We start from the raw sequence: 14,114 nt of genomic DNA, 5'->3' as shown, positions 1-14,114 counted from the left end.
GCAACAGGCAGACGATGGCGATTATTCAGCGGAATGCACTACGAATGCAACACTTTAACGTGTCATTTCCTTCTGTGATTCTGCTTATACAGATTATGTCCTCTGGCTGTTCTGTTGTTTCGTCCTTCATGCAGAACAAACTTATTTAAAGCTACTTTGGAGGGATGATGTTTAAGCCAAACTAGGGATGCAACAGTCATTGTTGTTACAACAATTGTCCGGCACAGTCGCATTAACTTCGAAACGAAACGACCGGTGTGAAACGTCATCAACTAGTCCCAGATCATAAAACGGTTGCCGCGGTTCAGACCCACCACTGCGAAAAACCACGCAGTTTTTTTTAAAAAATACCTAGCGGCTTAATAACAGTTTGCTCGTCTCACTTTTATGACAGCCGTATCCACACTCCACGTGACGTAAAAGGTTTTCCTTCGATATAGCAGATTAGCAGCAGTCATCCGTACGCGAGCAAAATAAGTGTGCCTACGGATACATCGAGAATTGGACGCCAGGACAACACGCGCTTCGATCACACAGGAATAAGGAGAGTTCTGCCTGATTTTAAGTTTCTCCCATTAATGGACTGTTTGTATGTTTCCAGTATATTCGGGCGTCCATCCGGGTGCAGTATTGTCGTAATATGATGTTTCTTGAATGGACTGTTTGTGTGTTTGTAGTATTTTCGCGTGTCCAACCGCGTGCAGTCTTTTCGTAACACGATTATTTCCGTCACACGTGCTTCTTAATCTGATCTTGTTTTCGCAGTCCTTCGTAAGGACTGTAGTAGATTCCCAGATTCCTCACTTGACTGTGTTTTTTAGAACTGTGTAAGTAGGCTTTCGCAGACCTGGTGACGTCTAACTAGAAATGTCTGCCACTTCAGGTTTTCCGGCATTTCCGTGACGTTATCCCCACGGTCAAACAAATCTGTCACCAGTCGCATGGCCCTCCTCGTTATACATTCAATGCCCACTGGCCCACTGTTAGTCCTATTTCGGATAGGCTCCGCACACTAGTGAAATATTCTAGGATGGATTGCACGAGAATTTTATAAGCAATCTCATTTTTAGATTGATCACATTTTTCCAATACGAAAAATACTGTACACTCATTTACCTTTTTCACATGAGGGAACAAACAGATGTCGTTAGTTGATAAATCAGGCGAATATAAGCGGTGAGACATTAATTCGATTTTTCCTTCATGACTCGCGTAGAGGCACGGGATGAATGGCTGCTTAAGTGTTTCTTTGCGTGCTGCAATTATTCGAGAAAAAAGAACACCTCTGTAAATAGAGTTTCCACTTTAATTCAGGTGTTTGTCCTTTGTGAAACACTATATATTGTATTAATTAAACGAGACCCCTTTTGCCCTTATTTCGACCTGTTTCGTGTTGTAAACCCGCTTCCCAGTACGTAACTTAGTCCAAGGATCGCAACCAAACAAAAAAAAAAAAGGCAAATGAACTTCCTAATCTATCAATTCACGACTTAAACTATATGTTATCTCTGTTGTCTGTTTTGACACCGTTACATTAGTATTGGACAACATTTACTGCAACTATGAATAAGCTTACACTGTAGTAAAGCTATGTGTGTAAGAGTGGTACCTGTATGATGACCTGCTTACAAATAAAGGCACCAAGGTACCCCTCCTATGCAGAAGCTGCAACATTATCTAAGAGAATGAATAATCGAACTGAGTCTCCTCATTCCACTCCTAATGTTCTAAAAATGGCAGTAAAGTATATCCCCTTTGTTAAAAAATCTCTTATGTTTTGACAAATATACTCAAGTAGCATTTAGTTGTAAGTCTAACCTTGTTGAAACTTTGGTCTTTTCCTCTACTAAGATTTGTGTCGGTAGTCTGAATTTGTTCGGCAGCTGTGTGTTTCAGAAACATCTACTTCTAAAAACCACTTTTGAAAATACCATACAGTATGATGCAACCGAGGAAGGAGCACTAAAGTCATATCTGACTGTGATTGCCTCAACTTTTGAAGCAATTGTCTACGCAGCATTCCATTTTTTTCAAGTGGAACCTTTAAAAAGTAAATCTTTAAGAGTCAACTTTCTTTATTCGTGCTCGTGAACAAAAATTGTATCCCTGAAATAGTGATAACGTTGCTCTTATCAGAATCGACAGCAAACCGACACCGACAAAGATACACTCCTGGAAATGGAAAAAAGAACACATTGACACCGGTGTGTCAGACCCACCATACTTGCTCCGGACACTGCGAGAGGGCTGTACAAGCAATGATCACACGCACGGCACAGCGGACACACCAGGAACCGCGGTGTTGGCCGTCGAATGGCGCTAGCTGCGCAGCATTTGTGCACCGCCGCCGTCAGTGTCAGCCAGTTTGCCGTGGCATACGGAGCTCCATCGCAGTCTTTAACACTGGTAGCATGCCGCGACAGCGTGGACGTGAACCGTATGTGCAGTTGACGGACTTTGAACGAGGGCGTATAGTGGGCATGCGGGAGGCCGGGTGGACGTACCGCCGAATTGCTCAACACGTGGGGCGTGAGGTCTCCACAGTACATCGATGTTGTCGCCAGTGGTCGGCGGAAGGTGCACGTGCCCGTCGACCTGGGACCGGACCGCAGCGACGCACGGATGCACGCCAAGACCGTAGGATCCTACGCAGTGCCGTAGGGGACCGCACCGCCACTTCCCAGCAAATTAGGGACACTGTTGCTCCTGGGGTATCGGCGAGGACCATTCGCAACCGTCTCCATGAAGCTGGGCTACGGTCCCGCACACCGTTAGGCCGTCTTCCGCTCACGCCCCAACATCGTGCAGCCCGCCTCCAGTGGTGTCGCGACAGGCGTGAATGGAGGGACGAATGGAGACGTGTCGTCTTCAGCGATGAGAGTCGCTTCTGCCTTGGTGCCAATGATGGTCGTATGCGTGTTTGGCGCCGTGCAGGTGAGCGCCACAATCAGGACTGCATACGACCGAGGCACACAGGGCCAACACCCGGCATCATGGTGTGGGGAGCGATCTCCTACACTGGCCGTACACCACTGGTGATCGTCGAGGGGACACTGAATAGTGCACGGTACCTCCAAACCGTCATCGAACCCATCGTTCTACCATTCCTAGACCGGCAAGGGAACTTGCTGTTCCAACAGGACAATGCACGTCCGCATGTATCCCGTGCCACCCAACGTGCTCTAGAAGGTGTAAGTCAACTACCCTGGCCAGCAAGATCTCCGGATCTGTCCCCCATTGAGCATGTTTGGGACTGGATGAAGCGTCGTCTCACGCGGTCTGCACGTCCAGCACGAACGCTGGTCCAGCTGAGGCGCCAGGTGGAAATGGCATGGCAAGCCGTTCCACAGGACTACATCCAGCATCTCTACGATCGTCTCCATGGGAGAATAAGAGCCTGCGTTGCTGCGAAAGGTGGATATACACTGTACTAGTGCCGACATTGTGCATGCTCTGTTACCTGTGTCTATGTGCCTGTGGTTCTGTCAGTGTGATCGTGTGATGTATCTGACCCCAGGAATGTGTCAATAAAATTTCCCCTTCCTGGAACAATGAATTCACGGTGTTCTTATTTCAATTTCCAGTAGTGTATTTCGGGTACACATGACGACGCGGAAAGCCGAAGAGGAAGAGGTAGGAAGAGTGTATGAGGATATTGAAAGGGTAATTCAGTACGTAAAGGGTGATGAAAATATAATAGTCATGAAGGATTGGAATGCGGTTGTAGGGGAAGGTGTAGAAGAAAGGGTTACATGAGAATATGGGCTTGGTACTAGTAATGGGAGAGGAGGAAAACTAACTGATTTTTGCAATAAATTTCAGCCAATAATGGCGAATATCCTGTTCCAGAATCACAAGAGGAGAAGGTATACTTGGAAAAGGCCAGGTGATACGGTAAGATTTTAGTCAGAATACATCATGTTCAGATAGAGATTCCGAAATCAGACATTGAATTGTAAGGCATACACAGGGGCAGATAAAGACTCAGATCACAGCTTAGTAGTGATCAAGAGTAGGCTGAAGCTTAAGACACTAGTCAGGAAGAGTCAATATGCAAATAAGTGACATGTGGAAGTGCTAAGGAATGAAGAGATACGCTTTAAGTTCTCTGAGGCTATAGATACTGCGATAAGGCATAGCTCAGTAGGCAGTTTAGTTGTAGAGGAATGGATATCTCTAGGAAGGATAAGCACAGAAGTTGGAAATAAAAACATTGGTAAAAAGAAGGTAACTGCAAAGAAACCATGGCTAACTGAGAAAAACTTCAAAATTCTTAAAAAATGTTTAGGGAACTTGGGAAGACAGAAATACAAGCCACTTAGTAACAAAGTAAATAAGAAGTGCAGGGAAGCTAAGGAGAAATGGCTGCATGCAAAATGTGAAGAAATCTAAAAATAAATTACTGTCACAAGAATTGACTCACCACAGAGAAAAGTCAAAACAACCTTTGGTGAATTGTCTGATTAGGGACCGATGAGCTCAGCAGTTTGGTCCCTTATGAATTCACACACATTTGATCATTTGAACTTGTCCGATGATGTGGTAGAAGAAGAAACAGGAGTTGATATAGAAGAGATAGGGGATCCAGTATTAGAATCAGAATTTAAAAGAGCTTTGGAAGACTTAAGATCGCATATGGCAGAAGGTGTAGATAACATTCCATTAGTATTTCTATAATCATTGGGGGAAGTGGCAACAAAATAACTATTCACGTTGGTGTGGAGAGTGTATGAGACTGGTGGTATACCACCTGACTTTTGGAAAAATATCCTCTACACAATTCCGAAGACTACAAGAGCTCACAAGTGCGAGAATTACACTGAACAACAAATTTGAAGTGAAAGTGTGTAAATTGCATGATTTTTAGTTATTTATGTTTATTTCAGTATAAAATGATACAAAATCATCATCTTCATAAATATTTAGCTTTAGTTTTTTTTTTTTAAAGTGATATACTTTTTTGTATAAATAACTCACTAACTAAATATGCAAGACACAGCATAACAAATTTTAAGTGGATAATTACTTGAATTATGTTATGTGTTACGCACTGATAAATTGAAACGCCGCTTTGTAGGTACAAAAGTAAAATATTACGAAAAAATGAAGATAATATTACATGAATGAAAATACTTTGTAAGTCTATTTTGTAACAAAACCATGTAAAGCACAAAAGAAAAATTACATATTTTGTTCAGAGATAAATTCAAAAGATAACCGTTTTCGCTTGGCTTGACGTTTGTACACATACTCAGGAACATACCTTATGACAGTCCAGCAGTAATCTGCTAAAATAGTACGGCTCCACTTTCCAGCATACCTCTTCTCAAATGTGGCAATATCTTGATGAAATTGCTCCCCATGTTCACCACTTACTGCACCACAATCTTTCGGAAAGAAGTCAAGATGACTATGTAAGGAATGCATTTTCAATGACATGTTGCAACCAAGTTTTTCATAAGATGACAACATGTTATCTACAATCTCCTTGTAATTTATTGCTCGTTTGTTCCCTAAGAACTGTAAACAGACTGTCTTAAAACATTCCCATGCGTGCTTCTCATCACCTTGTATGATTCCATCAGAAGTATGGTCCCCAAAAAGTTCTCGAATCTGTGGGCCTACAAAGATGCCCTCCTTTACTTTGGCATCACTTAAGTAAGGGAATTTTTGCCTTAGGTTCTTAAACACGTCACCATCTTTGTCCATTCCCTTAACAAAGTTTTTCATGAGACCCAACTTGATGTTCAAGGGCGGGAGCAGTATCTTTTTAGGGTCTTCTAGAGGTGCACTCTCAATGTTCTTTATACCTGATTGAAGAGATTTTCTGATGGTCCATTCTTGTTCACTATAATGAGATGCACGAGCTCGGCTGTCCCATTCACAGAGAAAGCAACAATATTTAGTAAACCCTAACTGTATACCGTATAGCAATGCAACCACTTTCAAATCCCCACAAATCTGCCATTGAGAGTCATTATACTTGATGGCTTCTAGTAAAATTTTCATGTATTGGTATGACTCATATGTACACTAAGCTCAACTGGAATAGAGGATAGCTCATTACCAATAGGTAAAAGCACTGCTTTTAAGCTCAACTTTGACGAATCAGTAAAGAGAAAGAGTCTCTACTCATCAGGGTTGTAATTAATTCTGAGAGCCTTCATTAGACCATTTATGTCTACACATGCCACAAGACTATCTAGTCATTATACTTGATCGCTTCTAGAAATATTTTCATGTATTGGTATGACTCATATGTACACTAAGCTCAACTGTAATAGAAGATAGCTCATTACCAATAGGTAAAAGCTCTGCTTTTAAGCTCAACTTTGACGAATCAATATAGAGTCTCTACTCATCAGGGTTGTAATTAATTCTGAGAGCCTTCATTAGACCATTTATATCTACACATGCCACAAGACTATCTTGCATGTTAAAAAAAGGAGTGAATTGTTGCTCTCTTCTACGGTAGAATGAAACATTTACGTTGCTTTCCAGAAAATTGGGCTACAGCAATCCTGATGCTAAAATCTCAACCTTAGCTTAGGAGAGCTCCAAATCTCTAATGAGGTCACTGAACTTATTTTGAGATAATTTTTGTGGATCATCAGTTGATGATATATTTGGAAGAAACTTTGGATCTTGTGATGTACATGGTACAGAACATTCAGAATCCCTATCAGAAGTAATTTCGTACTCTGTCGGTGGTTCAGGTATTGGCAATCCTTGCCCATGTAGAACTGTATGGCAGATGAGGGGGAAATGTTAGACTAGATCACTATCAGCTTCATCTTATTAGGTATTCCCTTCTTGATAAGAGGAACCACACAAAAGTAGCAGTCACTGACATGGTTAGTTGGCTCACGCCAGATCATGGGCACTGCAAAGGGCATTGAAAACGTTTCCCATGCATCCAATTCCTGAGGTTGCTGGCACAAGTGTTCCAGATCACATGTAGATGGTTCAAATGGCTCTGAGCACTATGGGACTCAACATCTTAGGTCATAAGTCCCCTAGAACTTAGAACTACTTAAACCCAACTAACCTAAGGACATCACACACACCCATGCCCGAGGCAGGATTCGAACCTGCGACCGTAGCAGTCCCGCGGTTCCGGACTGCAGCGCCAGAACCGCACGGCCACCGCGGCCGGCGATCACATGTAGAGCCCAGGGTTTGTCCTGATCACCTATTCTGCACCAGAAATAACAACTGTAAGCTTTTTTAATCAATGGAGTTATCTGCTGTTTTTGGGACGCAAATGTCACTTCTCCACACACATAGAAAAATGTGCCAGCACTGTTAACACAAACTCGTGGCAGTCTTGTTCACTTCAATAGCAGTCAACTTGAACAACTGGTAGTTAATCAGGAAACAAAATTGCAAAAATCATTACATGCATTAATAAAGTCACTGAAGCTGAAGAGGACGGAGACAAAAAGATCCCTAAAATTGGTATCAAAATGTTTATATCCAAACTACTGCACACAAGTAAGACCAGGGACAATAATATAATCCATTATTATGACTTTGACAAACCATTAAACTACTTTATTTTAAACTTAACATAAAAAGCACGCCGTCTGCAGGCCACAAGTAGCCCATCGGGACCATCCTACCGCCATGTCATCCTCAGTGAGGATGCGGATAGGAGGGGCGTGTGGTCAGCACACCGCTCTCCTGGTCGTTATAATAGTTTTCTATGACCGGAGCCGCTACTATTCGGTCGAGTAGCTCCTCAATTGGCATCACGAGGCTGAGTGCACCCCGAAAAGTGGCAACAGCGCAAGGCGGCCCAGATGGTTACCCATCCAAGTGCCGGCCACGCCCGACAGCGCATAACTTCGGTGATCTGACGGGAACCGGCGTATCCACTGCGGCAAGGCCGTTGCCAAACTTAACATAAAAATCTGTATATAATTATCTCACCGTAAAAAAACAGTGTAAAATGAAAACTAGAGCTAATTTTGAATTTTCTTCGTGATATTCGCGATCAGCACATTAGAATTGACAGGAATTGGCTATTTTCATTCGATTTACATTTTCATAGTTGCACAGTGTTACCGCACAATCAACTTAACAGCTCATGCATCAAAGTACTTACAAGAATAATATACAGAAGAATGGAAAATAAAATTGAGGATGTGTTAGATAACGATCAGTTTCCCTTTAGGAAAGATGCAGGCACCAAAGAGTCATTTCTGACGTTGCGTTTGATAATGGAAGCAAGACTAAGGAAAAATCAACACACGTTCATAAGATTTGTCTACCTGGAAGGAGCGTTCGACAATGTAAAATGGTGCAAGATGTTGGAAATTCTGAAAAAATAGGGGTAAGCTATAGGGAAAGACAGATAATATACAATATTTGCAAGAGGGAACAATAACAGTGGACGACCAAGAACGAAGTGCTCGGATTAAGACGGGTGTAAGGCAGGGGTGTAGTCTTTTATCCCTACTGTTTAATATATTCATCGAAATAAAAGAAAGGTTAAAGATTGGAATTAAAATGCAAAGTGAAATGATATCAGTGATAGGATTGGCTGATGACATTGCTATTCTCAGGGACAATGAAGAGGAATTACACAGTCTCCTGAAAGTAATGAACAGAATAATGAGTACAGAATATGGACTGATATTAAATCTAAGAAAGACGAAAGTAATGAGAACTAGCAGACATAAGAACAGCAAGAAACTTAACATCAGAATTGGTGATCTTGAAGTAGATGAAGTTAGGGAAATCTGCTACCTAAGCAGCAAAATAACCCATGACGGACGGAACAAGGAGGAGGTAAAAAGTAGACAAACACTGTCAAAAATGGCATTCTTCACCAAGAGAAATCTATTCGTATTAAACATAGCCCTTAATTTCAGGACGAAGTTTCTGAGAATGTAGGTTTGGAGCACAGCGGTGTATGGTAGTGAAACATGGACTATTAGGAAACCGGAAAAGAAGATAATCGAAGACTGATGACTCAAAAAATAAAGTAAATTAAAGGGATGCAACACAGACACCGAAAGTTTATATGCAGCCTGTAGAGAAACCAGGCTGCAGTTATAAAGAGTCGAACGACATGAAAGGGAGCATTGATTGAGAAGGGAGCGATACAGGGTTGTAGCCTATCCCCGGTGTTATTCGCTTGTACACTGAGCAAGCAGTAAAGGAATGCAAAGAAACATTTGGAGCAGGAGTAAAAGCTCAGGGAGAATAAACGAAAACTTTGATGTTTGCCGATGACATTGTAGTTCTGTCAAGAACAGCAAAATACTTCGAAGAGCAGTTGAATGGAATGGATAGTGTACTGAAAAGAGGTTATAAGATGAGCATCAAAAAAGTGAAATAAGGGTAATGGAACGCAGTCGAATTAAATCAGGTGATTTTGAGGGAATTAGATGAGGAAATGAGGCACTAAATGTAGAAGATGAGTTTTGCTATGTAGGCAGGAGAACAACAGGCGATGGCCGAAGAAGAGGAGTTGCCTCCTGTGCTGTCGAGAAAGAAATGGCAATATCGTGAACAGATCTTTCTGTTTTGCAAATTGTTAAACATGGCTGTTCTTTCAGATGAAGTACGGCATGACGTACTTCAACCACGGTCTTTCCTGTTTTGTAATACGTTGAAATTTTTCCAATCTTGTGTTTCAGAGTAAGAATTTGTGATAGCTGTTTGAGATGGACTAGAATGAGACAGTTTGATCATACTGCATTTGAAAGTTTTACACGCCTGCATTGACAACAATGTTCGAGTAGCATCTTTCAAATCAAAGAAGTTAGTTGTATGCCTTGAAATTACGTACTCGTAGAATTGATTCATAGCTTCAGCTGAGTCAACAATATAGTGTAAATCTTGCGGAATAAACGTCCCTCTTACCTTTCTCCGGTTTTCGGCTATTACAAAATCTCTGTCGCACTCTAAGAGCTGTGCCCACTCACCAAAAACACGTGTGTTACCTCTTAAAACCATACAAGGCTAGGTGGAAGAGAACTTGACGCGTGGTTCCTAGAGCTTTCGGGGGGCGCTTGGCATAATACCATACGCCATCTAGTAACCAATGATTGGAACATCTCCTTTCTATGGAACAAGTCTAGGGGTATGCAACAGAGCAACGAGAATATAGCACTGTAAATGCGTTTTATGATCAAATGCCCTTAGAACGTTTAACATTTCCACTGTTCGTATTTAAAGAATGGAGCTGGCCCAAAATTCAATCCTTCGATCTCCATTCGCGATTTGTCCCTCGTCAGTAAATTAGTTTCACTTTCGTCAATTACTGAGTGCCACCTTTTTGATCTTTTCTGCTAAACGTGAATCAAGTTAGTTTTTCGTAGCTCTATTAATTCCAATTAACTTTCTGTTAAACTTGCCTAAAATGTGTCATAATTTACACAAATGATGCGGACAGACCACAAAAAATTCCAAATGGTATTATTCTATTTCCCAAAATGAATGATTTTACATATTAGCGTCTACAGAAATGTCCTCACGTGTCATCGGGTCTCAGTTCGAAACGGAACTAATGCCTATGTCTACTCCAGTCTGTGAGATTGCGATATCAAGCAGAGACGTGTCTGGAGACGCCCTGGAGAGCTGTGAAATACCAACCTGACTGTCGCCAGCCATATGGCCCAACAACCAGCAGAGATGGTCAGGGGTGCCATTTCTAATTTCATTGTAGGACCCCTTTGGGTGTCATCAGCGGCACGCTGACAGCAATGCGATTTGTTGGCGAAATTCTACGCCCCGTTTTGTTGTCCAAAATGGCACGCCATCCTGGGCTTACATTACAGCAAAATAATGCCCGCCCGCACATGGCGAGAGTTTCTACTCCTGTTCTCCGTGCTTACCAGACCCTACATTCGCCACCAAGGTCGCCAGAACTCTCCCCAACTGAGAACGTTTGGAACATTATGGGCAGGCCCCTCCAACCAGCTCGTCATTTTGACGATCTAACGCAATTGGACAGAATTTGACATGATATCCCACAGCAGAATATCCAACAATTCTATCACCAATGCCAGGCGGAATAACTGCTTGCATAAAGGTCTGGGGTGGGCCAACGAGTTACTGACTTGGTCAATTTATGAAGCTCTTTCTCATGAATAAATCAATCAATTTTTCTGAACTTGTTACCATTTGTTTATACAAGGGTTGTCCAGAAATTAAGTTCCGATCGGTTGTGAAATACACCACAGTGAAAACCCGATGTGTTGGATAGTGTCTCCAGTATGACCGTCGATCACATCAACACGCTCTTTTCAGTTGTGAGCGCACTGTGAGCGAGTAAAGGTGTAACGTCCCCTTAGGAAAATTGTATACGAGACTATGCTTAAACTGACACACAATATTTTTAGCGCAACGCAATCTGACTATCAAAGATCCCTGCAAAAGAATGGCCCTGAGTAACATTAAACTATACCTTTCAGAAATCACTTACCTCACAAAAATCTTCATTACCCGAACTACTGCAATACAGCGAGCGCCACTACTGCCAGCTAAATAAAAGATTCAAACTACGGAAGGCACTAACTACTGATAGTAATAGTTAGCAAATGAAAGATTTTAATGGAGAATAAATAATGTATTTACCTTAATATCATCACAAGTCATAATATATGTAATTTCAAAACTCCGCCATCTCTCTCCCCACATCCACCACTGCTGGCGGCTCACCTCCAACTGCGCAACGCTACGCGCTGTTCACATCCAGCTGCCACTGCCCAACACTACAATGGCAGACAACAATGCAAACTAGCCACAGACTGCACACAGCACAGCCAGTGATTTTCATATAGAGCGCTACGTAACGTTGCCAATAAGAAAACATAAACAGCCTAGTTACAAAGGTGCCTAGAACAACTATGTGTGCTCCAAGTAGGAGGGCCCGCTGAGAGGCTTCGCCTTAATGAATGCAGCCCACCTAACACAACTGCCACGCACTTGCTTCTTCATGGCAATTCTCAGCCGCACTCTGCAGGGGCAGTGAAGACGCTCCTGCAGCCATTTCGATGGGAAGTGTTCGATCACCCACAACACAGCCCTAATTGGCTCGTCCTGAGTATCATCTCTGTTCACATGAAACGCTGGATACGAAGACAACACTTGGGCGCAGGCTACGCGCTATGGACCAGCGTAGAGAATTATTGGAAAGCACAGGCGGCTGCCTTCTATGACGGTGATGTTGGAAATTTGGTATAATGCTCCGACAAATGTCTCTGTCGGAGCGGCGTCTATGTAGAGAAGTATATGGAAAGTGTAGCTAACTCTTGCAAATAAAATCTTTGTGATTTTCACTGTGGTTTCCATTTAGCAACCGATCGGAACTTATTTTCTGGACAACCCTCGTATTTTTGTCTGTACATGCAAGTAGATACCCTCGGAGTAGTAAAGCAATCTAAATCACTAAATAAAAGCAAGTCTTCTGGTCCAGAGTATATACCAGTTAAGTTCCCCTCAGAGTATACTGATGCAATAGCTGCATACTTAACAATCATACACAACCGCTCGCTCGACGAAAGATCCATACCCGAAGTCTGGAAAGTTGCATAGGTCACACCAATATTCAAGAAAGGTTGTAGCAGTAATCTGCTAAATTACACGCCCATATGATTAATGTCGATTAGCAGTAGAAATCTAGAACACATATTGTGTTCGAACATTATGAATTACCTCTAAGAGAACGGTCTATTGACACACAGACAACATGGATTTAGAAAGCACCGTTCTTGTGAAACACAACTAGTTCTTTACACACGCGAAGAGTTGTTTGCTGTTGACAAGGGATTTCAAATTGATTCCGTATTGCTACATTTCCAGAAGGCTTTTGACACTGTACCACACAAGCGGCTTGTAGTGAAATTGCGTTCTTATGGAATATCGTCTTAGTTATGTGACTGGATTCATGATTACCCGTCAGAGAGGTCGCAGATCGTAGAAACTGATGGAAAGTCATCGAATAAAACAGAAGTGATTTCGCGTGTTCTCCAAGGTAGTGTTATAGGCCCTTTGCTGTTACTTATCTGTATAAACGATTTAGGAGACAATCTGAGAAGTCACCTTATGTTGTTTGCAGATCATGCTGTCGTTTATCGACTAGTAAACTCATCAGAAGATCGAAACAAATTGCAAAACTATTTAGAAAAAATACTGAATGATGCGTAAATTGTCAGTTGACCCTAAATAATGAAAAGCGTGAGGCTATCCACACGAGCGATAAAAGGATTCTGTTAAATTTCGGTTCGATGATAAATTAGTCAAATCTAAAGGCCATAAATTGAACTAAATACCTAGGAATTACAGTTACGAACAACTTAAATTGGAAAGAACAAACAGAAAATGTTGTGGAGAAGGCAAACCAAAGTCTGCGTTTTATTGGCCGAACACTTAGAAAATGTAACAGATCCACTAAAGAGACTGCCCACACTACACTTGTCCGCCCTCTTCTGGAGTACTGCTGCGCGGCCTGGTATCCTCACCAGATAGGATTAACGCAGTACATCGAGGGTGTTCAAAGAACAGCAGCACGTTTCGTATTAATGCGTTACTCGTTGCGACGGAATCTTCTCAGGAAATTTCAATCACCAACTTTCTCCTCCGAATGCAAAAATATTTTGTTCACACCGACCTATATAGCGAGAAACGATCACCATAATAAAATAAGGGAAATCAGAGTTCGCACGCAAAGATATAGGTGTTCGTTTTTACCGCACGCTGTTAGAGAGTGGAATAATGAGAATTATTGTGAATGTGGTTAGATGAACTCTCTGCCAGGCACTTAAGTGTGGTTTGCAGAGTAACCACGTAGATGTAGATGTACATCACATCTACGTATTTCCGTCTCATTCAAATAATTTATTTGTGGTGAGTCATTAAAAAAAGAGTGTACGTCAGAAATATTATGTTATTGGGCAAGTGATAAAATATGTCTGTGGCCGTATGTTGTGATTTTTGCTGAACACCTGGCAGGGTAATGAAGATGAAACCAGCTTATTCGTGCTAACTAAGCTACAGACTTAATATTTGCCGAGCGGCTCTAGGCGCTTCAGTTCGGAACCGCGCTGCTGCTACGGTCGCAGGTTCAAATCGTGCCTCGGGCATGGATGTGTGTGATGTCC

General features: G+C 42.1%; 1 protein-coding gene and 1 pseudogene across 1 annotated transcript in view; one reads left to right on the top strand and one right to left on the bottom strand.

Moving 5' to 3' along the window:
* Positions 1-14,114, top strand: part of LOC126092731 (uncharacterized) — a 117,949-nt gene that overhangs the window by 9,889 nt on the left and 93,946 nt on the right. The window lies entirely within an intron of this gene.
* Positions 7,779-7,896, bottom strand: LOC126093127 (5S ribosomal RNA; annotated as a pseudogene).

This window comes from Schistocerca cancellata, chromosome 7 (genome assembly GCF_023864275.1).
Source record: "Schistocerca cancellata isolate TAMUIC-IGC-003103 chromosome 7, iqSchCanc2.1, whole genome shotgun sequence".
In the NCBI taxonomy this organism is placed as follows: Eukaryota; Metazoa; Arthropoda; class Insecta; order Orthoptera; family Acrididae; genus Schistocerca; species Schistocerca cancellata.
The sequence above is the reverse complement of the archived record's forward strand: the minus strand, read 5'-3'. Positions and strand labels throughout refer to the sequence as shown.